The 27,075-nt window shown below is 51.9% G+C and overlaps 1 protein-coding gene and 1 pseudogene across 6 annotated transcripts in view; one reads left to right on the top strand and one right to left on the bottom strand.

The window, feature by feature from the left end:
- Positions 1 to 27,075, top strand: part of ARHGEF3 (Rho guanine nucleotide exchange factor 3) — a 296,634-nt gene that overhangs the window by 55,910 nt on the left and 213,649 nt on the right. The gene's annotated exons all lie outside the window — the stretch shown is intronic.
- Positions 1,395 to 25,590, bottom strand: LOC307113396 (lysine--tRNA ligase-like; annotated as a pseudogene). Its single transcript has 4 exons — positions 24,537 to 25,590; positions 23,618 to 24,301; positions 10,460 to 10,678; positions 1,395 to 1,564 (listed from the first exon to the last, which is right to left on the bottom strand). The product of its transcript is annotated as a lysine--tRNA ligase-like (transcript).

The raw sequence follows: 27,075 nt of genomic DNA, 5'->3' as shown, positions 1-27,075 counted from the left end.
AACCGTGCATAAAGAATAGCGTGCATGGTGTGGTGTGTACAGCTCCGTGCAATACATATGCATTTAGATGTTAGTGTACAGTGAGGCGTGCACACGCAAATAAGTTCCCCTTGGCTTTTAGTAATGGAAGAATGTGTACGGAGTGTACGTCCCTGAGTCCTGGGCCTCGAAGGCACTGTGATGTGGCAGCAGAGAGCCCGGTGGGCAGAAGCCTGGGCTGGCGGGGCGGCTGGAAGGGAGCAGCTGCCTGGGATCAGGCTCCTGCTCCGCCCCTTGCTGCTGTGTGGACTTGTTCAAGTTTGTGGCCCTGCTGGGCCTCGGTTTCATTATCTCTAAAATCGGGATGGTGATAAGAATACCAGCGCCTGGCATGGAGCGAGAGGCTCACTGAGTGTTAACTGTCACTGTCAGTGAGTTTGAGAACTTGGTTTTCATTCCTGCACGTCTTGGCTCGAGGGTCCCTTAAAGAGATGTGGAGCAGCGTGCTCTTTCCCTGGCCCAGCCGCCCTCCAGGAGACACGCCGAGTGCGTGAGGCTCTTCCCGTGCTCTCTCTCGCTGCAACGGGGCCCGCTGTTTCATCTCCTCCAGCAGCTTGGCAGGCCCAGAGCCGCCCTGCACACCCCGGCCCGGCCCGCAGATGACAAAATGCAGATGTGGCTCTGACCTCCTCAAAAACCCGCCCGCCTCTGACCTCACTGTCCCTGGCCGAGGGGCCGCGGTGAGCGGGGGAGGTGGTGTGAGAGCCCACAGAGGTCAGAGGGTCTGGGGAGGACGTTTATAAACCAGCTGTGGGTCCCTGGACGGTCCATGTGGAATTGTTGGCAGGCCGGAGCACAGGTCCCCAGCTTTGTGGATTTCCATTGAATGGATTTTTTTTGTCCTGATTTTTGTGAAATATTTTAACTTCAGAGTTTATTCATGTGTGTTCCAACTGAAGGGAAAAGTGAAAAGTTAAGCAATATGGTAAAGGGGAAAAAAAATAAGCCAGACTCAGGAAGAGGAGTTCCAAAGTTGAGAGGGGTCAGGGCCAGCCAGGGATGAGAATGGAAGCAGCCGCTGGGCGGTTCGTTCCCTCTCCCAGGAACACTTTCCCTTCCTTGTTCCAGCCTCCAGTGGGGATATGGCCCACTGTGGCCCGATCTGCCCGTCTGCCGAGATCATCCTGAAGGCAGAATCTTAATGTAAAACCCCCCAATTCCTGTGAGAATTCTCCAGATTTTGAAATGTTGGCAACTAACTGGGGATTTTTTTTTTTTTTTTTAAATAATGTCTCTGGGCTGGAATTGAAAAGCCAGCAGCTTGCAAGGGACTTGAGAGATGCTGTGCTTGTCCCTTAGGGTTTGCAGACGAGGACGCGGAAGTCCAGAGAGAAGTGAGTGGCTTGGCCGTGATCTCAGAGGTGGATTTGAATCCGGATCTCTGGGCCCCGCCGCGGGCCTTTCTCCGGCGGTTCCATCCACACCGTGTGTTCCTGTTGAGCTTCCAGGGGGCTGTTGAGCAGGGTTGTATTGCAGGTGTTGGGCCGTCCGGGCTCCGCCGTGGAGCCGCGGGAGGATGGCAGGCCTGAGCCTCAGGAGGCGTGAGCCTGGCCTTCACTCTCCGTTGACTCCGGGGCGCTCCCGGTACCCAGAGGAGGCTGTTCCCGGCAGAGCCACGTCCTCGGATTCATCATCCTGAGAAGCGCGTGGACTTGATGTTGCTGAAGTTTAATCGGTTCTAGGAAAGCACATTCGGTGTGGCTCGACAGAGACTCTTCTGCCCAAGAATCTATACAGTTTAAAATATTTTGGCGATCGTAGCCTGCTCTGTGGCGTCAGGAATTCAGCCTCGGCCTTTGGCCAGAAAAGATCAGGCTGCCCTGGACCGGGCATCGAACCCCAGCCGCTCAGAGGAGCAGCCCTGTGGGGTAAAGCGATGAGAAACTTGCCTTTGCTGGATGGTTGGTTGTGGCCAGTGACTGGCCAAGGGGCTCAGAGATCAGCGCTTCCTGTTATGCGGGAGGGGAGGGGAGGGGCTTGAGGCTTACGTGCCATGTGCTGCTCTGTCTGCTCATGAAAAGGAGAGAAGTTTTGTTTTTTGCAAATTACAGCACCGTGAACCCCAAACACCGAAGTCAGTCTCTCGAAGGAAGTTGATCAGGATCCAGGAGCAGCCGTCAGGCCCTGGGAGGGTGACTCATGAGCCCAGAGTTCCCAGAACACACCCGTCCATGGCCAGCTAGGAAGCAAGGCGGTAAACGTGCAGGGGTGGGGCGGGCGCTTCAGGCATGGCCTCTATTTTAAAATCAATGTGTGTTGTAGTCAAAGCATCCAGCCCCTCTGGGCAACCAGGCGATTAAAAAAAAAAGGTTCTGCAGAAATCCAGGCTGGCTGCCTGCTTTTCTCTGGAAGACCAAGTGGAATAAACAGATTCGGTTCTCGCGCAGCCTCAACAGCAGGCACGTGCGATGGCAGCTCTTTTGTGGCTGCCTCCTTCAGGGCTGCTGGAAGTGTTCCTGAAACCAGTGTCCGCTGTGGCTCTCAGCAGCACAAACAACTGGTTGGAGAAAGAAAGTGTGATTTATGTAGCTGAGATGTGATGTGATTGACCCCCCCACCTCCAGCCCCTGAAGTTCTAGAACAAACTGAGAATTCATGTGAACCAACAGTTTATTAACTTTTTATAGACAAATATCATACATGCAGAAAAGGGTACAAATAACCACACAGCTTCCTGGTTTTCACACACCAAATGCACCTGTGCAGTCAGCACCCAGATCAAGAAACATGGCATGCCTGGTGCCCCAGAAGTGCCCCCGCGGCTCTCTCCCGGGGGGAACCACTATCCTGACTGCTATCTTCTATCTATAATAATAAAAGGGAAATATGCTAATTAGACTGGACGTCCTTCCTGACAAAGCCAGCCAGGGCCGGAGGGAAGCCAGCCGGGTCCCGGATGCCTGTGGGTGACCTGGGGAAGCCAGCCTGGGTCCTGGGTGCCTGTGGGTGACCCGGGGGAAGCCAGCCGGGTGCCTGCCAGTGGCCAGAGGAGGGAAGCCCAGGTCCCGGATGCCAGAGGGAAGCTGGTGCTGGCAGCTAGGGGAAGGAAGGCCTACTCTTGCATGAATTTTCGTGCATTGGGCCTCTAGTCTTGGTATAAGTGGCGTCCCCAGGTTGTTGTGGTTTTGAGCTTAAAGAGTCCTAAGCAGGGTGGTGCCCTAAAGCTGAGGGAAAACTCAGCCAGGGAATGACTCTGAATATCAGGCAGAAGACTCCTGTGTTCGTGGGTGGAGGGAGGTGGATTTGTGGGCTTCTCCCTGAGAGCAGGTGGGGGGCTGTCCGGGGCAGGCAGTGCACTGAACTTGCGAACGTGTTGGCGATGTTGTGTGTGCCACCGACGCGTGACGGTTTGAAGGCCTGATTGTTCAGGAAGTCGCGAGCTGCCTGTGGGGGAGGAGTGGGGTCCTGAATCGGAGCCAGAGAGAAACGCCATGTGTCGTGGCTGATGGAAATCTGATCGTCCCCGGATGCTGCCTGTCAGCATGTGGGCTCCTGTTTTCCGAGGCCCGTGGACAAAGGAGACGGAGGATGCAGCTCCGCCTAATGAGTTCCTTGTCTCTTGGCCCAAGGTGTGGGGTTTCTTCGAGGGAAGCCATTCGCCGCTTTGGTGGTTTGTTGAAGAACCACTGAAATGTAGCTGGTCGGTGTGGAGGTGCCACGTGTCCTTCGCGCTGGTCCTTGACCCCAGCAGCTGGGCACTCCCCCGGCAGGTGTGGGCGTCGCGGGGCTGCTCAATGATTTGTTCTCACGTTACTTGAATGTGTGGCTGGGATGGTTTCTATATATACACTTGCTTTGTGGGGCTCAACAGCGCAAGGGAAGCGGCCGATCCCATTAGAAGTGGTTCCTGTTTATTCAGTGTTCATTCAACATTTATTAGCACCGACGGCACACCAGGTGCGAGGGGTGACTTTCCTTCCAGGTGTCGGCGTCATCGCCTTTACGGTGCACAGTGTGACAGGTGAGTGAGCTGTTGGCGTGAAGGCTGTGTGTTGTGCATTTGTCTCTTCTGAGGTGTGCTTCTCATGTCCCGAGGAGAAATGGGTCCCAGACAAAAAAGGATAATACGTAAGAAACTTTGTACACGAGGAAATGCGTGGCAAGTTAGTTTGAGGGGTTCTTTGTATTCCAGGGCCGACAGCCTTCTGTGTATGGTCCAGGTTACAGTATCTCGTGCCGGCTCTGTGCTGGGCACGCTACAGACGTGATTCTTCACCTTGACATGTCAGGGAACGGAGCCTCCTGGAGGTGATGTCCTTGCTCCTTCAAGAACCCAGTGTAGCAGCTGCAAATCTTTACCCTCAGCTGCTAGGCAAGGGCAAGTAAGGATGTTGACAGAGCTGATGGGACGGGAGGGACGGGCTGTCCAGCAGTGGGAATGCTCGCCTGGATCAGAGGACATCCCTGTTATTCATGTTGAGGTTTTCTGTTAGGCGATAAGTATGGTTTTCATTGGCAACACTCCTTTCACTTTTGTCGCATTTGATTGTGTGTGGGGGGCAGGAGGCACTCAGGTGGCAGGTGGGTTACAGCAGATGCTTCCACTGTCAAAGTTAGTGTTTGCCTCTTTGGGCCTCTGCTGCTTACTGACTGCGGTTGTGCCTCAGTTTTCTCATCTGTCAAATGGGTTTGATATGAGTACCTATGACAGAATTGTTAGCATAATCAAAATTAAGTACTCAGTAAACACCCACTGAGATTTCTCTTCAGTTATTCCTGCATGTTCCTGCACATTCCATCTCCCCAATTCTGAAGCCATGTTTGTTTCACATATGAGGTGCCCAGTAGAAGCAGTCTCTCACCCAACAGTGTAGCTTAAAATGCTGGCCTTGCCCAGCAGGTGTGGCTCAGTGGTTGAGAGTCGACCCATGAACCAAGAGGTCACCGATTTGATTCCCCTTCAGGGCAGGTGCCCAGGATGTGGGTTCCACCCCCAGTAGGTGGCATGCAGGAGGCAGCCAATCAATGTTTCTCTCTCATTGATGTTTCTATCTCTCTCCCTCTCCTTCCTCTCTCTAAAATCAATAAAAACATATTTTTAAAAAAGAAATACTGATTTTTTAAAAAGTTGGCCTTATAATAAGAGCTGGAAGGAGAGGCAAATAGGGAGTGAGTGTTTAATGGGTACAGGGTTTATTGTTGGGGTGATTAAAATGTTCTGGAACTAGATAACAGTGGTGATTGTATACCATTGTGAATGTAATAAATGCCACTGAATTGTATACTCTAAAATGATTAATATGTTGAATTTTAAAAATCAGGTCTTACACAGTTTCCATTTTAGGAAGACTGGGCTCCTTGGTGAATTTTAAGAAAACCTCTTATAAAGGGGAGATCCATTCTCTCTTTGCACCCCCATTTATTTCGGGGATTGCGTGGACTACACTAGGCGTGTAATGAAAGCATGTCATGAAATCTCCGTTTGCTTAGACTGGCTGGATAAGATGTCGGGGACTGGTGCAGGTGGGAGGCAGTTACTTGAAAAGGGATCTGTAGATTGAAGATGTTGCTGCCTCTCTTACGTTAGAATAATGTGTTTATGTGCTTGACCTTGGCCAGAGCAGAAGGAAAAGCCAGGTATGGGCCGCCTGAAGGACCAGGGCCCAGTTGAAGGGGACGGCAGGAAGGCCCACTGGTAAATCCAGGAAGGAAGCTCTGAGGGTGTTGGCTTTTCTCTCGCCGAGTTGTCGTCTCTTACAAACGTGGGAACATTATCAGGGCGGGTCCATTAGAAAGTGAAGCCACTGAACAGTCCGTTAGTGAGTGGCTCCAGACTGTCATGACCTCGCTGGGTTTTGTAACGAGTTGCAGATGACAAGGACATTTGCTAGGATGGTCAGGTGCCCCTAGCACTTCGTTGTCGGTGTCCTGTGTCCCTTATTCCATCCAGTGTTTAGAAACAGGTGGCAGCTTGTCTGTCTCCCTCTCTGAATGAATGAGCTCCTTGATGCAAGGACTGTGGGGGGTGTGTGTGTGTGTGTGTGCGTGTGTGTGTGCGCGCGCAAGAGAGAGAGAGAGAGAGAGGAGAGGAGAGGAGAGGAGAGGAGAGGAGAGGAGAGGAGAGGAGAGGAGAGGAGAGGAGAGGAGAGGAGAGGAGAGGAGAGGAGAGGAGCGGAGCGGAGCGGCGAGGCTTATCTCCTGTATTTGTTTCCTAAGCCTAAAAAAATCAGTCTCATTGGGCTAAAGTCAAGGTGTTGGCAGGGCTGGCTCCTTCTGGAGGCTCTAGGGGAGAGTCCGTGTCTTTGTCTTTTTCAGTTTCTAGAGGTCGCCTGTATTCCTTGGCTTGTAGCCCCTTCTTTGCCCCACTCCAACCTCTGCTTCATCACTTCACCTGCTACTGCTCTGTAGTAAGGACCCCTTCTAGGGACAGTCTCCCTCCTATAGGGACCCCTTTGATTCCAGGATCATTTCCCCATCTCAAGATCCTTTATTTTCATGACCAACCTAAGGTATTGATTGAAGCCATCTCCCACCATCGCAGAGAGATGTCAGGTTAGTATACTCTAGTCATCCTTGGACACTAGGAAAGAAGGTCAGCTTCAGGTCTCCTACACTGTTCTGGTCCAACCAGTGCTGTGGTCCCCACTGGGTAGTGGCCCAGCTTCTCTTCATTCACCGTCATAGCTGGTTGGAAGCAGAATCACTGAGGATGACGGAGTAGAGTGTGGTTACCATCCGCCAGGGGAAAGGCGTGCACGTGCTGCGGACACGGGGGTAGGCCCACCCCGGTCTCCCGCGCTCTCCTAGTGCCACTTGAGAAAGACATTCGGCGTGCTCACTCCCACCCCGGGAGCGCAGGGAAGTAGGTGAGGGCCTTCCACGTGCGAGCTGAGACCTCCTCATCCTCCTCGCGTGGGCACACTGGACACGGGCCGCGCCCGCTGTGGCTGGAACCGACCTAGCAGCCCGGGATCCCGGGACCTAGCTGCTGCCGCCGTTTTTGCCCAGGACCTCTGTCACGCCAGAAGCAGAAACAGAAGGATCCTGTCTCTAGATCTTTAATCGCGTCTGTGAAGTCCCTTTGCCACGTCAGGTAGCATATTTACAGCTTGTAGGAATTAGGACATGGACATCTTCCGGGGGACATTATTCAGCCCACCATACCAACACGTGACCTGCAGGGCTAAGCCCGCAGATCCTGGCTCCCAGCCCCTCACCAGCTTTGTGATGTTGGCGTTGCTTAATGTCTCTTTAAAAGAGTCTCCTCATCTAATGTGGGGGTAATAATAGTACTTCCCCTTTTTCTGAGACTTAAAGTAACAGACGTGAAGTGCGCAGAACAGTGCCTGGCACAGTAAGTGCATTTGGAGTGTTAGTGTTACCTATGCTCACTGTTGCTATCTCCTTCTTTTGTGTGTGTGTGTGTGTGTGTGTGTGTGTGTGTGTGTGTGTGTATCTGACTTATCTCACTTAGCATAATGTGCTCAGCTTCTGTTGGGTCACTTTTAACCGTATGCAAAAATGTACTGATGGCTTTGTCTCTCTAACATAAAGTTACTCTGAATCATGCTTGTCTGGGTACCTCCTATCTAGCAGGGAAATACATATGTGTAAGGAGATAGAATATTCAGTCCATCCAGCTTTCATTTAATCAAAGGTGGTAGAAAGTTGAGAGTTAATACACCGTAAACAAGCCAACCAAGGTTGAATTGGTCGTTTAAAAGGCAGGTGTAGCCCAGCCGGCGTGGCTCAGTGGTTGAGCATTGATCTAGGAACCAAGAGGTCACAGTTCGATTCAAGGTCAGGGCACATGCCTGGGTTTCGGACTCAATCCCCAGTGGGGGATATGCAGGAGACAGCCAACCAATGATTCTCTCTCATCGTTGATGTTTCTATCTCTCTCTCCCGCTCCCTTCCTCTCTGAAATCAATAAAAAAATATATTTAAAAAAAAGGCAGGTGTAACATGATATATTGAGTAAGATCAGTCTGTAGCACCGAGAGGTTTTCATCTTCCAAAGCATTACAGGCATTTGCCCTTGAAGCCTTTTGCTTTAAAGAGGCTGTGAAAGAGAAGTTGGCCCCTGAGGGAAGGCATTCCCATCCCCTTGTCTCTATCTTCCCGCCCCCTCCCCCCACTATCTTGTTCCTAATAACCACTCAGAAGGTGCTTGAAGGCATGCTCCCTTTTCCATAGTGGTTGTTCTATTGACACTTAATGAGTGAAACGCCTTGTTGTTATAGTAAATATATACATTTAATTTAAGAATCTCACTTTGGGTTTTAGGACATAAGACTACAAGACTGACTTATCTTTTGTGAGGAAATATTTTCTATTCCTTTATAGAATGATACATAAATAGTGCTAAAAGGTAGGAAGAGGCTAACTTAGCATCTAACTGATCCAATGGGCTACAATTCAAGTCTTTTTTTTTTTTTTCACTTTGCCATCCCTTTGGTGAGTCTTCATCTTTATTCGTCTTTATGCTCTCACCATGGCTGCTCATTTCCTGCCCTCGCATCCATGTTCTAGCCGGGGTGGGGCCGGGTGCGGGGGAGGGAGAGCCAGCACTACATCAGAGAGGCAAAGGCCTCTGGGAATCCTCAGTAGATTTCTGTCCACATCTTTGACCAGAGCTGAGGGGTGTGTCCAGTAGCTGCAGGGAGGTCTGGGAGGTAAGAGTGTTGATTGCAGCCTGGGAAGAAGGTGGGTTCTGTTAGAGGACAAAGGGTGCATTAGTGTCTGCTGTGATTGCCGGGAAACTCTGGCTGGTGCAGGTCTCCAAGGAGATGTGAACAAGCATGGCTGCGCGTTTATTGCAGCATCGTTGGTAACGAGAAACACCGTAAACACCCTAAACATCCGACACTGGGAGAATACAGAAACGCATTGCTGTCGTATCCATACAGTCAAGTGCTATAGAGCATGTGACTTGCATGTATCTGTGTATATAAATCTCAGAAATATATCAAATAGAAAATTGCAGGTTAAGTATAACATAGTATGATCCCATTTATGTAAAGTTTACATGCAGGAACACTATTACTTATAGTAACATAGTAATGTAAAAACATGAATGGGGGATCAACACATTCAGAAGGGAGAAAGAGGGAGGAATGTAATCAGGGAGGGACGGACTGTGAGCATCAGTCATTACCTTAATCAGGGAAGGATGCAGGTTTTGTGGGGCCTGCTGCATATATAATTTGGGGGGGGGTGTCTTTTTTAAGAACACGAGGGCCCCACCGTGGGCTTTACTCTAAATCTGACTCTGACCGGTGATTGTGAGAGTGTGAGTAATGTACTGAGAAGGCATTTCTGAAGGTTTGTGGGATGCTCTTTGTGGATGAATAATCGTCACATTCATAATCACAGTAGCTAACGTTTATTGAACCCTTGCGATAGGGCAGGGACCAGCCTAAGCATTTGGTGGTTTGTTTGTTTTTTCATCAGTTCCTCACAACTAATTTATGATACAGATGCTGCTTATTAGCTGTCTTTTATGGCTAAGGGAGCAGAGGCTCAGGGGGGTAAAGTCATTTGCGCGAGGCCACACAGCTAGAACACGAGAGAGTTGGGCTTCAAACTCATGGAGCGGAATAGGCCGTGTGTACTGCGGACCCAGCACACCACACCTAGCGAGCTCTCCATTGTGCCCACGCGTGTTCTGTTCTCTTCAGTAAAGATGCGTTATTTTTAGTTAACCGGAGGAAGGGCAGTACGACCTGAAAATAGTGTTTCTTCCCATCACGTGGCGGTTATTTTTGGAATTACACAGGGTGCTCTTTAGTGGTATTTCTCAAAGCAATTGATTTGATGAGCAGGCAGGAATGATTTGTGATGAGTTAAATGTCATTGATTAAAAGACTTTTGATTTAAAAAACAAGCATTCCTCCCGTGGCCATTGTGGCTCAGTTGGTTGGAGCATTGTCCCATTCACGGAAGGGTCTCGGGTTCGATTTGCAGTCAGCGCCTATAACTAGGTTGCAAGTTCGAGCCCCCATTGGGGCACATACGGGAGGCAACTGATGGATGTCTCTCACATCAATGTTTCTCTCCCTCTCCCTTCCTCTCTCTCTAAAATGAAAGTAAAAGAAATTAAAAACAAACAAAACAAAAAACTTTCCAGATCCTTGTACTTAATCTGTTGGCTGAGCTAATGCGAAGTCCAGTTGTGAATAATCGAGACGTCAGTCCTGACGACTTTCTAGTAATAAAGCTCATAGGGATGTACCTTAGGCATTGCGAGCCCCCCGCCCCCCCCCCCAAAGCGTGCTTACATGTGTGTGCACGGGTCGGTGTGATGGTAGCTGCTAAGGATAGGACTCTCTGAGTGCCCGTGTACATAAACATGGACGTGACTTCCTCTGGATCCGGAAATGACCAATCCCACAGTGCGAGGAAAGGATCAAGACAAGCTGTGTTTGAATCGTCTTCCCTTGAAACAGTTTGAGTTAAAAGCCAGACCAAGGAAACCCACATGGCTGGCTGCTGGCGTTCTGCTGGTGTTTGGGGAAGATGGCTTGAGGAATGGTCTTCCAGGTGCTTGGGCACAAGGTCTGGCCTGCGGGCGCGGCTGTGTCCCCCACCGTGGACTCGACTGCTGAGCCATGGATGAGCTCACGGCCCCCTCCGAGCCCGGGACCCCCCCGCAGGGAAAGCAAGGAATGAACCAGGATCCAGCCAGTGTTGTTCTTGGCTGCAGGGAGGGAAAGGAAAAACAGCAGCGTGACCGGGAAAGAAGGAACCAAGCCACCTTCCTGGTCACATTTAATGAGCGTTAGTATTTGTAAATATTGAGCAGTATCTGTTACCAGGTAACAGCCTTGCCAAGTGATTGAGAGGACGGCCTCCTTCTGTGTAATTTCACTGGGTGTGTGTGTGTGTGTGTGTGTGTGTGTGTGAGAGAGAGAGAGAGAGAGAGAGAGAGAGAGAGAGAGAGAGAAAGAGAGGGAGAGAGAGAGATTCTGTTGTGTGGTTCTCGGGTGGAATAAAGGGGGGTTGTTTCCAATTGTCTGTGTGCAGGAAGCCTCGGCCAACGGGAAGAAGCTGGCATTGGAGAGCGAGCAGAGGGTTGTAGTTTGTGATGTTACTGCTGTGGGGTTTGCAGAAATAACCCGAGAGCCTTGAAAACTGCACTGCACACCACACTCAGGGCATCAGAGGCAATTGCGTCTCGCCTGCCTCCTGTTGCAGATGAGGAAGCAGAGGCCAGCAGAGCCGGCACGCAGTGCTGCTCACGGGTTCCCCGGGGGCGTGGCCTTGTGGAATGTGGACGTTTTACACGTTACAAGCGTCCTCCAGGCATTCTAAGTTGGACTGGAGTCCCCGAAGAAGTGAAAATATAAAAACCCTAATTGCAGGGGGGATGACAAGACAGGGCAGTGGGGTGGGGTGCACCGGGGACTCTGGGATCATTGACCCCTGGTCCCCCATCTTCTGGGGCCTCTCACCCTGTTCCCGGCTGCCCCTCTCTGTTGAGCGGGGCAGAGGCCATGTGGATGTGGAAAAAGCCCCTGAAAACAGCTCCACTGAGTTCCTGGGACAGCCTGCCCGGGGAGGCTCTGTGTGGAGACAGCCCAGTTTGTGGAGAGGCTGCCAGACCCCGCTCTCGCCGGGTCCTTCTTGCTCAGGCCAGCCCATCGCTACGCTGTCGGGGCAGAGTTTGTGTTTGGCATCTCTTCCTGCCCAACCTGAGCTGCTCTTCCTCTTGTAGCAGCCCCTTCCAAGAAGCCCCTTCCTCAGCCCTCCTCAAGGCCAGTTCCCTTCCAGGCCAGGGACTGGGCAGAAACGACCACGCATGGACCCTGCCCCGAAGGAGCCCCCCACCGGGCAGGCGGGTGGGCAGGCTAGGAGTCTCCGCTGAGCATTGAGGCCTCAAGGGGAGGAGTCTTTCTGAGGAAGGTCCTGGGGTCGGAAGGGTTCTCAGAGGACAGCACGGGGTCGGGGTCTCCTGAGGCTCCGCTGCTCAGGGAGGACCAGGATCCCAGGCCTAGATGTGGGGGCGGAGGGCTGGCTTCTGCAGGGCCAGAGAGGGGCCCCGGGAAACAGGTGCAGGAGTAGGCGGGGCCGGGATCGGGGTAGTGGTTAGAGGGTCTACTTGGATTTTATTCCATAAGAGCAATGGAACCTTTCGAAGGTTTGAGAAGGGATGTAGGGATGAGGAGAGGATGTCTGTACTTGAGATTTACCAGCTTTGCTGGCTTCAGTGTGCAGGGGGAGCTGAGAGGGGGCAGGGAGGGGGAGTGTCTGAGGCCCAGTGGATGCAGAAATGAGGGGAGGGAAGGGGCACTCTCCTGGGCCCAGATGGGTGTGGGGAGATGGTGACGCCATTCACTGAGAGTCTCTTCCGTGATTGGGGAGCCCCCAATTCCAGATCTACCAAATGGTGATATGAGGACAAAGGTGGCCTCATGGGCCTGCTCAGCCAGAGTACCAACCCCCCTGCCCCTCTCTCAGAGACACCCACCCCTGTGCCCCTCTCTCAGTGACACCCACCCCTGTGCCCCTCTCTCAGTGACACCCACCCCTGTGCCCCTCTCAGTGACACCCACCCCTGTACCCCTCTCTCAGTGACACCCACCCCTGTGCCCCTCTCTCAGTGACACCCACCCCTGTGCCCCTCTCAGTGACACCCACCCCTGTACCCCTCTCTCAGTGACACCCACCCCTGTGTCCCTCTCTCAGTGACACCCACCCCTGTGCCCCTCTCTCAGTGACACCCACCCCTGTGCCCCTCTCTCAGTGACACCCACCCCTGTGCCCCTCTCTCAGTGACACCCACCGCTGTGCCCCTCTCTCAGAGACACCCACCCCTGTGCCCCTCTCTCAGAGACACCCACCCCTGTGCCCCTCTCTCAGTGACACCCACCCCTGTGCCCCTCTCTCAGTGACACCCACCCCTGTGCCCCTCTCTCAGTGACACCCACCCCTGTGCCCCTCTCTCAGTGACACCCCTGTGCCCCTCTCTCAGTGACACCGACCCCTGTGCCCCTCTCTCAGAGACACCCACCCCTGTGCCCCTCTCTCAGTGACACCCACCCCTGTGCCCCTCTCTCAGTGACACCCACCCCTGTGCCCCTCTCTCAGAGACACCCACCCCTGTGCCCCTCTCTCATTGACACCCACCCCTGAGCCCCTCTCTCAGTGACACCCACCCCTGTGCCCCTCTCTCAGAGACACCCACCCCTGTGCCCCTCTCTCAGTGACACCCACCCCTGTGCCCCTCTCTCAGTGACACCCACCCCTGTGCCCCTCTCTCAGAGACACCCACCCCTGTGCCCCTCTCTCAGAGACACCCACCCCTGTGCCCCTCTCTCAGTGACACCCACCCCTGTGCCCCTCTCTCAGAGACACCCACCCCTGTGCCCCTCTCTCAGAGACACCCACCCCTGTGCCCCTCTCTCAGAGACACCCACCCCTGTGCCCCTCTCTCAGTGACACCCACTCACCCCTGTGCCCCTCTCTCAGTGACACCCACCCCTGTGCCCCTCTCTCAGTGACACCCACCCCTGTGCCCCTCTCTCAGAGACACCCACCCCTGTGCCCCTCTCTCAGAGACACCCACCCCTGTGCCCCTCTCTCAGTGACACCCACCCCTGTGCCCCTCTCTCAGTGACACCCACCCCTGTGCCCCTCTCTCAGAGACACCCACCCCTGTGCCCCTCTCTCAGAGACACCCACCCCTGTGCCCCTCTCTCAGTGACACCCACCCCTGTGCCCCTCTCTCAGTGACACCCACCCCTGTGCCCCTCTCTCAGAGACACCCACCCCTGTGCCCCTCTCTCAGAGACACCCACCCCTGTGCCCCTCTCTCAGAGACACCCACCCCTGTGCCCCTCTCTCAGAGACACCCACCCCTGTGCCCCTCTCTCAGTGACACCCACTCACCCCTGTGCCCCTCTCTCAGTGACACTCACCCCTGTGCCCCTCTCTCAGAGACACCCACCCCTGTGCCCCTTTCTCAGTGACACCCACCCCTGTGCCCCTCTCTCAGTGACACCCACCCCTGTGCCCCTCTCTCAGTGACACCCACCCCTGTGCCCCTCTCTCAGAGACACCCACCCCTGTGCCCCTCTCTCAGAGACACCCACCCCTGTGCCCCTCTCTCAGTGACACCCACCCCTGTGCCCCTCTCTCAGAGACACCCACCCCTGTGCCCCTCTCTCAGTGACACCCACTCACCCCTGTGCCCCTCTCTCAGTGACACCCACCCCTGTGTCCCTCTCTCAGTGACACCCACCCCTGTGCCCCTCTCTCAGTGACACCCACTCACCCCTGTGCCCCTCTCTCAGTGACACCCACCCCTGTGCCCCTCTCTCAGTGACACCCACTCACCCCTGTGCCCCTCTCTCAGTGACACTCACCCCTGTGCCCCTCTCTCAGAGACACCCACCCCTGTGCCCCTCTCTCAGTGACACCCACTCACCCCTGTGCCCCTCTCTCAGAGACACTCACCCCTGTGCCCCTCTCTCAGAGACACCCACCCCTGTGCCCCTCTCTCAGTGACACCCACTCACCCCTGTGCCCCTCTCTCAGAGACACCCACCCCTGTGCCCCTCTCTCAGTGACACCCACTCACCCCTGTGCCCCTCTCTCAGTGACACCCACCCCTGTGTCCCTCTCTCAGTGACACCCACCCCTGTGCCCCTCTCTCAGTGACACCCACTCACCCCTGTGCCCCTCTCTCAGTGACACCCACCCCTGTGCCCCTCTCTCAGTGACACCCACTCACCCCTGTGCCCCTCTCTCAGTGACACTCACCCCTGTGCCCCTCTCTCAGAGACACCCACCCCTGTGCCCCTCTCTCAGTGACACCCACTCACCCCTGTGCCCCTCTCTCAGAGACACTCACCCCTGTGCCCCTCTCTCAGAGACACCCACCCCTGTGCCCCTCTCTCAGTGACACCCACTCACCCCTGTGCCCCTCTCTCAGAGACACCCACCCACCCCTGTGCCCCTCTCTCAGTGACACCCACCCACCCCTGTGCCCCTCTCTCAGAGACACCCACCCCTGTGCCCCTCTCTCAGTGACACCCACCCCTGTGCCCCTCTCTCAGTGACACCCACTCACCCCTGTGCCCCTCTCTCAGAGACACCCACCCCTGTGCCCCTCTCTCAGAGACACCCACCCCTGTGCCCCTCTCTCAGAGACACCCACCCCTGTGCCCCTCTCTCAGTGACACCCACTCACCCCTGTGCCCCTCTCTCAGTGACACTCACCCCTGTGCCCCTCTCTCAGAGACACCCACCCCTGTGCCCCTCTCTCAGAGACACCCACCCCTGTGCCCCTCTCTCAGTGACACCCACCACTGTGCCCCTCTCTCAGTGACACCCACCCCTGTGCCCCTCTCTCAGTGACACCCACCCCTGTGCCCCTCTCTCAGTGACACCCACTCACCCCTGTGCCCCTCTCTCAGTGACACTCACCCCTGTGCCCCTCTCTCAGAGACACTCACCCCTGTGCCCCTCTCTGTGACACCCACCCCTGTGCCCCTCTCTCAGAGACACCCACCCCTGTGCCCCTCTCTCAGTGACACCCACTCACCCCTGTGCCCCTCTCTCAGAGACACCCACCCCTGTGCCCCTCTCTCAGTAACACCCACCCACCCCTGTGCCCCTCTCTCAGTGACACCCACCCCTGTGCCCCTCTCTCAGTGACACCCACCCCTGTGCCCCTCTCTCAGTGACACCCACTCACCCCTGTGCCCCTCTCTCAGAGACACCCACCCCTGTGCCCCTCTCTCAGAGACACCCACCCCTGTGCCCCTCTCTCAGTGACACCCACCCCTGTGCCCCTCTCTCAGTGACACCCACCCCTGTGCCCCTCTCTCAGAGACACTCACCCCTGTGCCCCTCTCTCATAGACACCCACCCCTGTGCCCCTCTCTCAGTGACACCCACCCCTGTGCCCCTCTCTCAATGACACCCACCCCTGTGCCCCTCTCTCATAGACACCCACCCCTGTGCCCCTCTCTCAGAGACACCCACCCCTGTGCCCCTCTCTCAGTGACACCCACCCCTGTGCCCCTCTCTCAATGACACCCACCCCTGTGCCCCTCTCTCAGTGACACCCACCCCTGTGCCCCTCTCTCAGTGACACCCACCCCTGTGCCCCTCTCTCAGTGACACCCACCCCTGTGCCCCTCTCTCAGTGACACCCACCCCTGTGCCCCTCTCTCAGAGACACTCACCCCTGTGCCCCTCTCTCAGTGACACCCACCCCTGTGCCCCTCTCTCAATGACACCCACCCCTGTGCCCCTCTCTCAGTGACACCCACCCCTGTGCCCCTCTCTCAGTGACACCCACCCCTGTGCCCCTCTCTCAGTGACACCCACCCCTGTGCTCCTCTCTCAGTGACACCCACCCCTGTGCCCCTCTCTCAGTGACACCCACCCCTGTGCCCCTCTCTCAGTGACATCCACTCACCCCTGTGCCCCTCTCTCAGTGACACTCACCCCTGTGCCCCTCTCTCAGAGACACTCACCCCTGTGCCCCTCTCTCAGTGACACCCACCCCTGTGCCCCTCTCTCAGTGACACTCACCCCTGTGCCCCTCTCTCAGAGACACCCACCCCTGTGCCCCTCTCTCAGAGACACCCACCCCTGTGCCCCTCTCTCAGTGACACCCACCACTGTGCCCCTCTCTCAGTGACACCCACCCCTGTGCCCCTCTCTCAGTGACACCCACCCCTGTGCCCCTCTCTCAGTGACACCCACTCACCCCTGTGCCCCTCTCTCAGTGACACTCACCCCTGTGCCCCTCTCTCAGAGACACTCACCCCTGTGCCCCTCTCTGTGACACCCACCCCTGTGCCCCTCTCTCAGAGACACCCACCCCTGTTCCCCTCTCTCAGTGACACCCACCCCTGTGCCCCTCTCTCAATGACACCCACCCCTGTGCCCCTCTCTCAGTGACACCCACCCCTGTGCCCCTCTCTCAGTGACACCCACCCCTGTGCCCCTCTCTCAGTGACACCCACCCCTGTGCCCCTCTCTCAGTGACACCCACCCCTGTGCCCCTCTCTCAGAGACACTCACCCCTGTGCCCCTCTCTCAGTGACACCCACCCCTGTGCCCCTCTCTCAATGACACCCACCCCTGTGCCCCTCTCTCAGTGACACCCACCCCTGTGCCCCTCTCTCAGTGACACCCACCCCTGTGCCCCTCTCTCAGTGACACCCACCCCTGTGCCCCTCTCTCAGTGACACCCACCCCTGTGCCCCTCTCTCAGTGACACTCACCCCTGTGCCCCTCTCTCAGAGACACTCACCCCTGTGCCCCTCTCTCAGAGACACTCACCCCTGTGCCCCTCTCTGTGACACCCACCCCTGTGCCCCTCTCTCAGAGACACCCACCCCTGTTCCCCTCTCTCAGTGACACCCACCCCTGTGCCCCTCTCTCAGTGACACCCACCCCTGTGCCCCTCTCTCAGTGACACCCACCCCTGTGCCCCTCTCTGTGACACCCACCCCTGTGCCCCTCTCTCAGAGACACCCACCCCTGTGCCCCTCTCTCAGAGACACCCACCCCTGTGCCCCTCTCTCAGTGACACCCACCCCTGTGCCCCTCTCTCAGAGACACCCACCCCTGTGCCCCTCTCTCAGTGACACCCACCCCTGTGCCCCTCTCTCAGTGACACCCACCCCTGTGCCCCTCTCTCATTGACACCCACCCCTGTGCCCCTCTCTCAGTGACACCCACCCACCCCTGTGCCCCTCTCTCAGTGACACCCACCCCTGTGTCCCTCTCTCTGTGACACCCACCCCTGTGCCCCTCTCTCAGTGACACCCACCCCTGTGCCCCTCTCTCAGTGACACCCACTCACCCCTGTGCCCCTCTCTCAGTGACACTCACCCCTGTGCCCCTCTCTCAGTGACACCCACCCCTGTGCCCCTCTCTCAGAGACACTCACCCCTGTGCCCCTCTCTCAGAGACACTCACCCCTGTGCCCCTCTCTAGAGACACTCACCCCTGTGCCCCTCTCTCAGTGACACCCACCCCTGTGCCCCTCTCTCAGTGACACTCACCCCCTGTGCCCCTCTCTCAGAGACACTCACCCCTGTGCCCCTCTCTCAGAGACACTCACCCCTGTGCCCTTCTCTCAGAGACACTCACCCCTGTGCCCCTCTCTCAGTGACACTCACCCCTGTGTACCTCTCTCTGTGACACCCACCCCTGTACCCCTCTCTCAGTGACACCCACCTCTGTGCCCCTCTCTCAGTGACACTCACCCCTGTGTACCTCTCTCTGTGACACCCACCCCTGTGCCCCTCTCTCAGAGACACCCACCCCTGTGCCCCTCTCTCATAGACACCCACCCCTGTGCCCCTCTCCCAGAGACACCCACCCCTGTGCCCCTCTCTCAGAGACACCCACCCCTGTGCCTCTCTCTCATAGACACCCACCCCTGTGCCCCTCTCTCATAGACACCCACCCCTGTGCCCCTCTCCCAGAGACACCCACCCCTGTGCCCCTCTCTCATAGACACCCACCCCTGTGCCCCTCTCTCATAGACACCCACCCCTGTGCCCCTCTCTCAGTGACACCCACCCACCCCTGTGCCCCTCTCTCAGTGACACCCACCCCTGTGCCCCTTTCTGTGACACCCACCCCTGTGCCCCTCTCTCAGAGACACTCACCCCTGTGCCCCTCTCTCAGTGACACTCACCTCTGTGCCCCTTTCTGTGACACCCACCCCTGTGCCCCTCTCTCAGAGACACCCACCCCTGTGCCCCTCTCTCAGTGACACTCACCCCTGTGCCCCTTTCTGTGACACCCACCCCTGTGCCCTCTCTCAGAGACACTCACCCCTGTGCCCCTCTCTCAGTGACACTCACCTCTGTGCCCCTCTCTCAGTGACACCCACTCACCCCTGTGCCCCTCTCTCAGTGACACCCACCCCTGTGCCCCTCTCTCAGAGACACCCACCCCTGTGCCCCTCTCTCAGTGACACCCACCCCTGTGCCCCTCTCTGTGACACCCACCCCTGTGCCCCTCTCTCAGTGATACCCACCCCTGTGCCCCTCTCTCAGTGACACCCACCCACCCCTGTGCCCCTCTCTCAGTGACACCCACCCACCCCTGTGCCCCTCTCTCAGTGACACCCACCCCTGTGTCCCTCTCTCTGTGACACCCACCCCTGTGCCCCTCTCTCAGTGACACCCACCCCTGTGCCCCTCTCTCAGTGACACCCACTCACCCCTGTGCCCCTCTCTCAGTGACACTCACCCCTGTGCCCCTCTCTCAGAGACACCCACCCCTGTGCCCCTCTCTCAGAGACACTCACCCCTGTGCCCCTCTCTCAGAGACACCCACCCCTGTGCCCCTCTCTCAGAGACACTCACCCCTGTGCCCCTCTCTCAGAGACACTCACCCCTGTGCCCCTCTCTCAGAGACACTCACCCCTGTGCCCCTCTCTCTGTGACACCCACCCCTGTGCCCCTCTCTCAGTGACACCCACCCCTGTGCCCCTCTCTCAGTGACACCCACTCACCCCTGTGCCCCTCTCTCAGTGACACTCACCCCTGTGCCCCTCTCTCAGTGACACCCACCCCTGTGCCCCTCTCTCAGAGACACTCACCCCTGTGCCCCTCTCTCAGAGACACTCACCCCTGTGCCCCTCTCTCAGTGACACTCACCCCTGTGTCCCTCTCTCTGTGACACCCACCCCTGTGCCCCTCTCTCAGTGACACCCACTCACCCCTGTGCCCCTCTCTCAGTGACACCCACCCCTGTGCCCCTCTCTCAGTGACACTCACCCCTGTGCCCCTCTCTCAGTGACACTCACCCCTGTGCCCCTCTCTCAGTGACACCCACTCACCCCTGTGCCCCTCTCTCAGTGACACTCACCCCTGTGCCCCTCTCTCAGTGACACCCATCCCTGTGTCCCCTGTTTCAGTGACACCCACCCCTGTGTCCCCTCTCCCTTTGCTGGCTCAGCTGATGGATTACTTCTCGTCACGTGTGGGAGTTAATAATTGGGGGTGTTAATATGTCATCCAGTTGTGGTAACCTGTTTCCACTTTAAACAGAGGTCCTCAAGGCCTGCTGGACTAAAGGAGTCTTCAGAACTTAGATCAGCCCCGAAACTTTCATTAGAGTTTTACCAGAACACCTTCAATTGTCCACTTTTATCTTCACCTTATGTTTTTTGGTTCCCTCTAGTAGAGTCTCAAATTGAGACCAGGTTAAAAAAAATTGTACGCTAAGAAAATTTACTCTCTTTTGCCCTCTTGTGGCAGACTCTTGAACCCCTCTTTTTAAATTTTTATTTTATTGATTTTAGAATATAAAGCTATTTTTCATTAAAAATGTGTTATTTATGTAAACAGAATGGGTTCATTATCATTTTCTTGTCTGCATACTTTATTGTCCTAAAAGTTTTCATCTTAATTTTAATTTATTATTATTTTTAAAAAGCTATATTTTTATTGATTTTATAAAGAGAGGAAAGGAGAGGGATAGTGAGATAGAAACATCAATGAGAGAGAAACATCAATCGGCTGCCTCCTGCACGCCCCCAACTGGGGATCGAGCCCTGACCCTCACTGGGAATTGAACCAGTGACCTCTTGATTCCTGAGTCAATGCTCAACCACTGAGCCACACCAGATGGGGTCATATTTTTATTTTAATTTCTTTTTAAAATTTTTAAAAATTTTATTCTATATAATAAAGAGCTAATATGCTAATTAGACCAAACAGCAGAACAACCATCCTGATAACCTTCTGGGTGGCTGTGAGGGCTGAGCCCCTTGCACGAATTTCGTGCATCGGGCCTCCAGTTTTTAATAAAATATTCAAGCATATAGAAAAGTGTGCAGGCAATACCAAAATTTTCATGAACCCACCACCAAGCTCGCGCTCTCTCTCTCGCTCTCTCTCTCTCTTTCTCCCCTCTCTCCCTTCCCTCCTTCCTCCCTTCTTTCCTTCTGTGTTATTTTATTTTATCTTTTTATTTCCATTGCCCACCCCCTCCTCGTTTGCATCCATCAGCTTGTTTCCTATATCTATGGGTCTGTTTCTGTTTATTTATTTATTTTGCTTTTTCTACATTTTACATATAAGTGAAATCATACTGTATTTGTCTTTCTCTGTCTGACTTATTTCACTTAGCATAATGCCCTCAAGGTCCATCCTTGTTGTCACAGATAGCAAGATTTCATCCTTTTCTTATTGCTGAATAATATTCCATTATACATATAATATATAAAATAGTCCAATTATCTATAATAATAAAAGCATAATATGCTAATTAGACCAATGACCTTCCGGACGAAGCTGGGGCTGCGAGGGAAGCCTGGGTCCCGGGTGCCTGCTGATGGTCAGAGGGAAGCCCGGGTTTTGGGTGCTTGCTGATGCCAAAGGGAAGCTGGTGCCGGCAGCCGGGGGAAGGAAGGCCTACTCTTGTAGGAATTTTGTGCATCGGGCCTCTAGTATATATTATACCGGTATATGTGGTTGGTATATGTATATACACATCGTCTTTATCCACTCATCTAGTGATGTACATCTAGGTTGCTTCCATTTTTTAGCTTTTACTAGTAATGTTGAAATGAAATAGGGGTGCATATATCTTTTTGCATTAGTGTTTTGGATTTCTTCAGATAAATACCCAGGAGTGGAATTGCTGGGTCATAAGGTAATCCTGTTTTTAATTGTTTGAGGAATCTCCATACTGTTTTCCACAGTGGCTGCACCAGTCTGCATTCCCACCAACAATGCAGGAGGGTTAACTTTTCTTCACATCCTTGCCAACACTTGCTGTTTGTAGATTTTTGATAACTTTTATGACAGGTGTGAGGTGGTATCTCATTATGGTTTTGATTTGCATTTCTATGATAATTAGTTATGTTGAGCATCTTTTCATATGTTTGTTGGTTATCTGTATGTTCTCTTTGGAAAAATATCTATTTAGGTCCTCTACCCATTTTAAAAATGGATTGTTTGGGATTTTGGTGTTAGTTGATATGAGTTCTTTATATATTTTTTATATTAACCCTTTATTATATGTATCATGTATAAATTTCTTCTCCGATTCAGTAGGTTGTCTTTTCATTTTGTTGATGGTTTCCTTTGCTATGCAAAACCTTTTTGGTTTTATGTAGTTCCATTTGTTTGTTTATTTTTTTCTTTTGTCTGCTTTGTTCAAGGAGATACAATATCCAAAAAGAAATGGCAAAGAGTGGTGTTAAAGAATTTACTGCCTATGTTTTCTTCTGGGATTTTTATGGTTTCATGTCTAGCATTTAAGTCTTTAATCCTTTTTGAGTTTATATTTGCATGTGGTGTAATAAAATGGTCCAGTTTCACTTTTTGGCGTGTATTGTTCAGGTTTGCCAACATCACTTATTGAGGAGACTGTCTTTACCCCATTATATATCCTTGCCTCCTTTGTTATAGATTAATTGACCATATAAGCAAGGGTTTATTTCTGGACTCTGTATTCTATTATATTAATCTATATATCTGTTATTATATAGGTACCATAGATAGCTATCATGATTATTGTAGCTTTGTAGTATAGTTTGATATCAGGGAGCATAATACCTCTCACTTTCTTCTTTCTCAAGATTCCTTTGGCTATTCTAGGTCTTTTGTGGTTCCATATAAATTTTATGATTAGCTGTTCAAATTCTGAGAAGTATACCATTGGTATTTTAAAAGGGATTGCATTGAATCTGTATATTATCCTAGGTAGTAAGGACATTCTAACAATATTAATCTTTTTTTATTGTTTAAAGTGTTACAAATAGTACTACATATGTCTCCCTTTTTCCTCCCCATTGACCTCCTCCCAATATTAACCTTTTAATCCATGAGCAAGGTATATCCTTCCATTTATTTGTATTTTATTCAGTTTATTCTATGTCTTAATAGTTTTTAGAGTATAGGTACCTTTTTTTTTAACTCTTAAATATATTCCTAAGTATTTTATACTTTTTGATGCATTTGTGAAGAGGATTTTAAAAAATTTCTTCTTTTGAGCATTATTGGTGTATAGAACTGCAACAGATTTCTGTATATTGATTTTGTATGTTGCAACTTAAGTCATTTATTAGTTCTAATATTTTTTGGGGGGAGTCTTTAGGGTTTTCTATATATAGTATCATGTCATCTGCAAATAATGAGTTTTACTTCTTCCTTTCCTATTTGGGTGCCTTTTATTTCTATGTCTTGTCTGATTGCTCTGGCTAGGACCTCCAGTGCTGTGTTGAATAGAGTTGGTGGTAGTGGGCATCCTTGTCTTGTTCCTGATCTTAGAGGAAAGGCTTTCAGCTTTTCACTATTGAGTATGATGTTAGCTGTGCATTTGTCATATATGTCTTATTATGCTGAGATATGTTCCTTCTAGGCCCACTTTGCTGAGAATTATGGGTTGTTGTTGTTGTTTTTTGAAACAAATGGTTTATTTGGTGACAAGGAGTAGAAAGGAATTCTTAATTCCTCTCTCTTCTGCTGACTGGACCGCAATGGTCAAATAGCTAGCAGCACACAAGAATTCCCTCGCAGGCTTTGATCTTTTGCAGAAGTGCAAAGATGCTGAGTTTGCATACGACTCGCAATTATTATTTTCTGGTCAGAAGTGCCAGCTGTTGTGGTTTCCAGTGTATCAGCAGTTGCTGAAGTCTCCTTGCCTCCAGGTTTCATGGCAGCAAGCAGACGGACTTTCTTGATGTTATTGGCCTGTGAGAATATGGTGACTTGGTTAATGCCCAGGCCCCAGCCAGTTGTGGGGGCAGCCCGTATTCCAGCGTGGTCAGAAGTTTTCATCTATGAATGTGGCCTCATCGTTGCCAGTGGCCTTGGTCTGGGCCTATTATTGGACAAGCTGCCACGGCCACGTGGGGTGATTTAGCTCCGTGTAGGCATTGCATATTTCCTTCTTCGTGACGGACAGCTCAAAGCACTTAGTCAGATCCTCATCGTCTGTGGGTGATCACAGACGAATGTAGGATTGATGCTTATCACTTCCAGGCACTCCTCAACACGCTTATCAAGGAGCCTGGCTGTGGTCCGAGGTACAAGGCATTCGACAGCTTTTGACAGCTTTTGCCGCACAGATATCATCAAGAATTTTACAAGGTTAGTTTCTGGCAGGGCTTTCTTGAGATCTTCTACTGAGCTGATTCTCCGGGAGGGTGGGGTGGAGTCAATCTGGTAGGCTTGGTCTTCTGGGCCATCTGGATGGTAGGTGACCTTGTAACTGTCTATAATGTACTTCAACATCCCTGAAACCGTCTTCTCGTGATGTCCATGAGAGGGTGATAATTTGTGTAGGCCACGGAGAACTCCAAGGTGGGGAACTCAGGATTGTGAATCTAATCAATTTCTTCATTCTGGAACTGGTGTCCACTTTTAGAAAGATATATATTTTTATTGATTTCAGAGAGGAAGGGAGAGGGAGATAGAAACGTCAATGATAAGAGAGAATCATTGATCGGCTGCCTCCACACGCCTCCCCCCCTTCCCCTGGGGATCAAGCCCCACAACACAGGCATGTGCCCTGACCTGAAAACAAACCATGACCTCCCACTTCGTAGGTCAATGCTCAACCAGCCACGCTGGTTGGGCGAACTGGTGTCCAATTTTGTGAACATGGTCGGCGCCACCAACCACAAGCATCTTACGGTAGGGTTCTGGGGCAGTTCCCATATATAAATTTAGGTCCAGCTCATTGTGGCCCATGAGGAAAGGCTTGGCCATAGCTCCCTCTGGAATGATACTCATCAGGGGAGTTTCAATCTCGAGGAATCTCAACTCATCTAAGAAACGTCTTACACTCTGTGATGATCTTCGAGCAGGTGATAAATTTCTGCCTCATAAAATAATTCAGGATCAAATCCAAGTATCTCTGATGATACCGTGTTTCCTTGTCTTTGAGGCCAAAGTGAAAATGAGGTAACATATGCAAGCAAGGACACAGCAGTGCGATCTCTTAGGGAATGATGCTCAGCTCAGCCTTCTCGGTTTTCCCAGGATTCCCCTGAACGCCAATTATGTCTCCCTGACACTGCTATCGATACGGATAAATTCTTCTTCTGATGTATAACTTCTGGAATTGGCCATGACTTGCCACTTGACCCCCTTTCCTCGAAGGTCACAGAAGGTGAGCTTTCCCCTGGAAGCTCTTGGCGCATGGGTCCTGCTTGCCACCTCTAAGGTGATGCCCCTCAGGTGGCCCCCAGGCTGCAGGTGGCTGTATTCCCGGAGGAAGTGAGTGAGCAAGACGCCTACACGGAACTTGTGTGGGTACGGGTCTTCCCCACTGACCTTTAGCTGGTGGACTGCTGGGCTGCGAATCTGTTGGTGTTGGTTTGGGTCCAGGCTCTCCTCCTCGGCTCCACATCAGCCAGTGGTGTGGTTGGAGGCTGCAGCAGTGGCCTGGCTTGGTTGTTTCTCACTGAGCTCCTTCCGCTTGGCCGCCTTCTCCATTACCTTCTTCTCAGCTTCCAGGCATCTTTTAAGCTCCTTCTTTTATGAGAAAGTGGCTTATCCTTGTGAAGGGCTGTGAAAGGAGCACGTTGACCCAGTTGCTGCTCCCCCTCACCCGACTGTGCCCAGGAGGTTAGGACCCCCTAACAGGCCTGAGAGCAGCTTGCGTCAGCATGGCAGAGCGCCGTGGAACGAATGACCACCTCTACTTATTGCTCAGTCTCTTCTGGCCACCATCCACATTCACCTCAGTTTCCTGCACCACAGAAGGACAAATCTGAAAGGTGTTGAGAGTTTTTATCATAAAAGGATGTTGGATTTTTTCAAATGCTTTTCCTGCATCTATTGATTTTTTTATGCTTTATTTTGTTAATGTGATCCATCACATTAATTGATTTACGGAGGGTGAGCCATCCTTACATCCCTCATATGAATCCCACTTGGTCATGGGGAATAATCCTTTGAATATGTTGTTGAATTCGCTAATATTTTGTGAATATTTGCATCTGTGTTCATCAAAGATGTTGGCCTATAGTTTCTTTTTTTTTTTGTAAGAAGTTACAAAAAAAGAATTTACAGGTTTTGGTTTCGGGAAGTGCTGGCTTTATAAAATGAGTTTGGAAGCATTCCTTCCCCTTTGACTTTTGTAAGTAGTTTAAGAAGGATATGTATTAATTCTTCTTTGAATGTTTGGTAGAATTAACCTGTAATGCCATCTGGTCCTAGATTTTTATTTGTTGGGAGTTTTTTGATTACTGCTTCAATTTCATTGCTAGTAATTGGTCTTTTCCAATCTTGTATTTATTTTTGGTTCAGTCTTGAAAGATTATATACTTCTAGGAATTTATCCATTTCTTTTAGGTTTTCAAATTTATTGTTCATAGTATTCTTTAATAATCTTTGTATTTCTGTGTGTTGTGACGTCTCTTTCATTTATGATTTTATTTGGGCTCTCTTTTTTTCTTGATGAGTTTGGCTAAAAGTTTGTCTATTTTAAAGAACCAGCTCTTAGTTTTATTGATCTTTTAAAAAATGTATATTTTGTTTATTTCTCCTCTGACTTTAACTCTTCCTTCTGTTTACTTTGGGTTTTGTTTATTTTTTTTTTCTAGTTTGGGATTTTTCTTTTTTCTTGAGGTAGGCCTGTATACCTATGAGCTTCCCTTTCAGAACTGTTTTTGCTGCATCCCATAAATTTTGAAAAGTTGTGTTTTTATTTTCATTTGTTTCAAGATAGCTTTTGATTTCTTGTTAGATTTCCTCTTTGATCTATTGGTTGTTTAGTCTCCACATATTTGTGTGTTTTTTCCAGTTTTCTTTCTGTAGTTGATTGATTTTTAGTTTTATGCCATTGTGGTCAGAAAAGATACTGGATATGAAAAATTATATACTAAGAAATTGTACTCCCTTTCGCCCCCGAGTGTCAGACTCTATTTTTTTAAAGAATAGTTTATTGATTTTTAGAGAGGAAGGGGCGGGGGGAGAGAGAGAGAGAGAGAGAAACATCGATGTGAGAATACAACATTGAATGGCTGACTGCTGCATGCCTCCTACCGGGATCGATCTCACAATGCAGGCATGTGCCCTGATGGGGAATTGAACTGGCAACCTTTCAGTGCATGGATGACACCCAGCCAACTGAACCACACTAACAGGACCT

This window comes from Cnephaeus nilssonii (assembly GCF_951640355.1).
Source record: "Cnephaeus nilssonii genome assembly, chromosome: 17".
Classification (NCBI taxonomy): domain Eukaryota; kingdom Metazoa; phylum Chordata; class Mammalia; order Chiroptera; family Vespertilionidae; genus Cnephaeus; species Cnephaeus nilssonii.
This window is presented reverse-complemented; position numbering and strand designations above follow the sequence as displayed.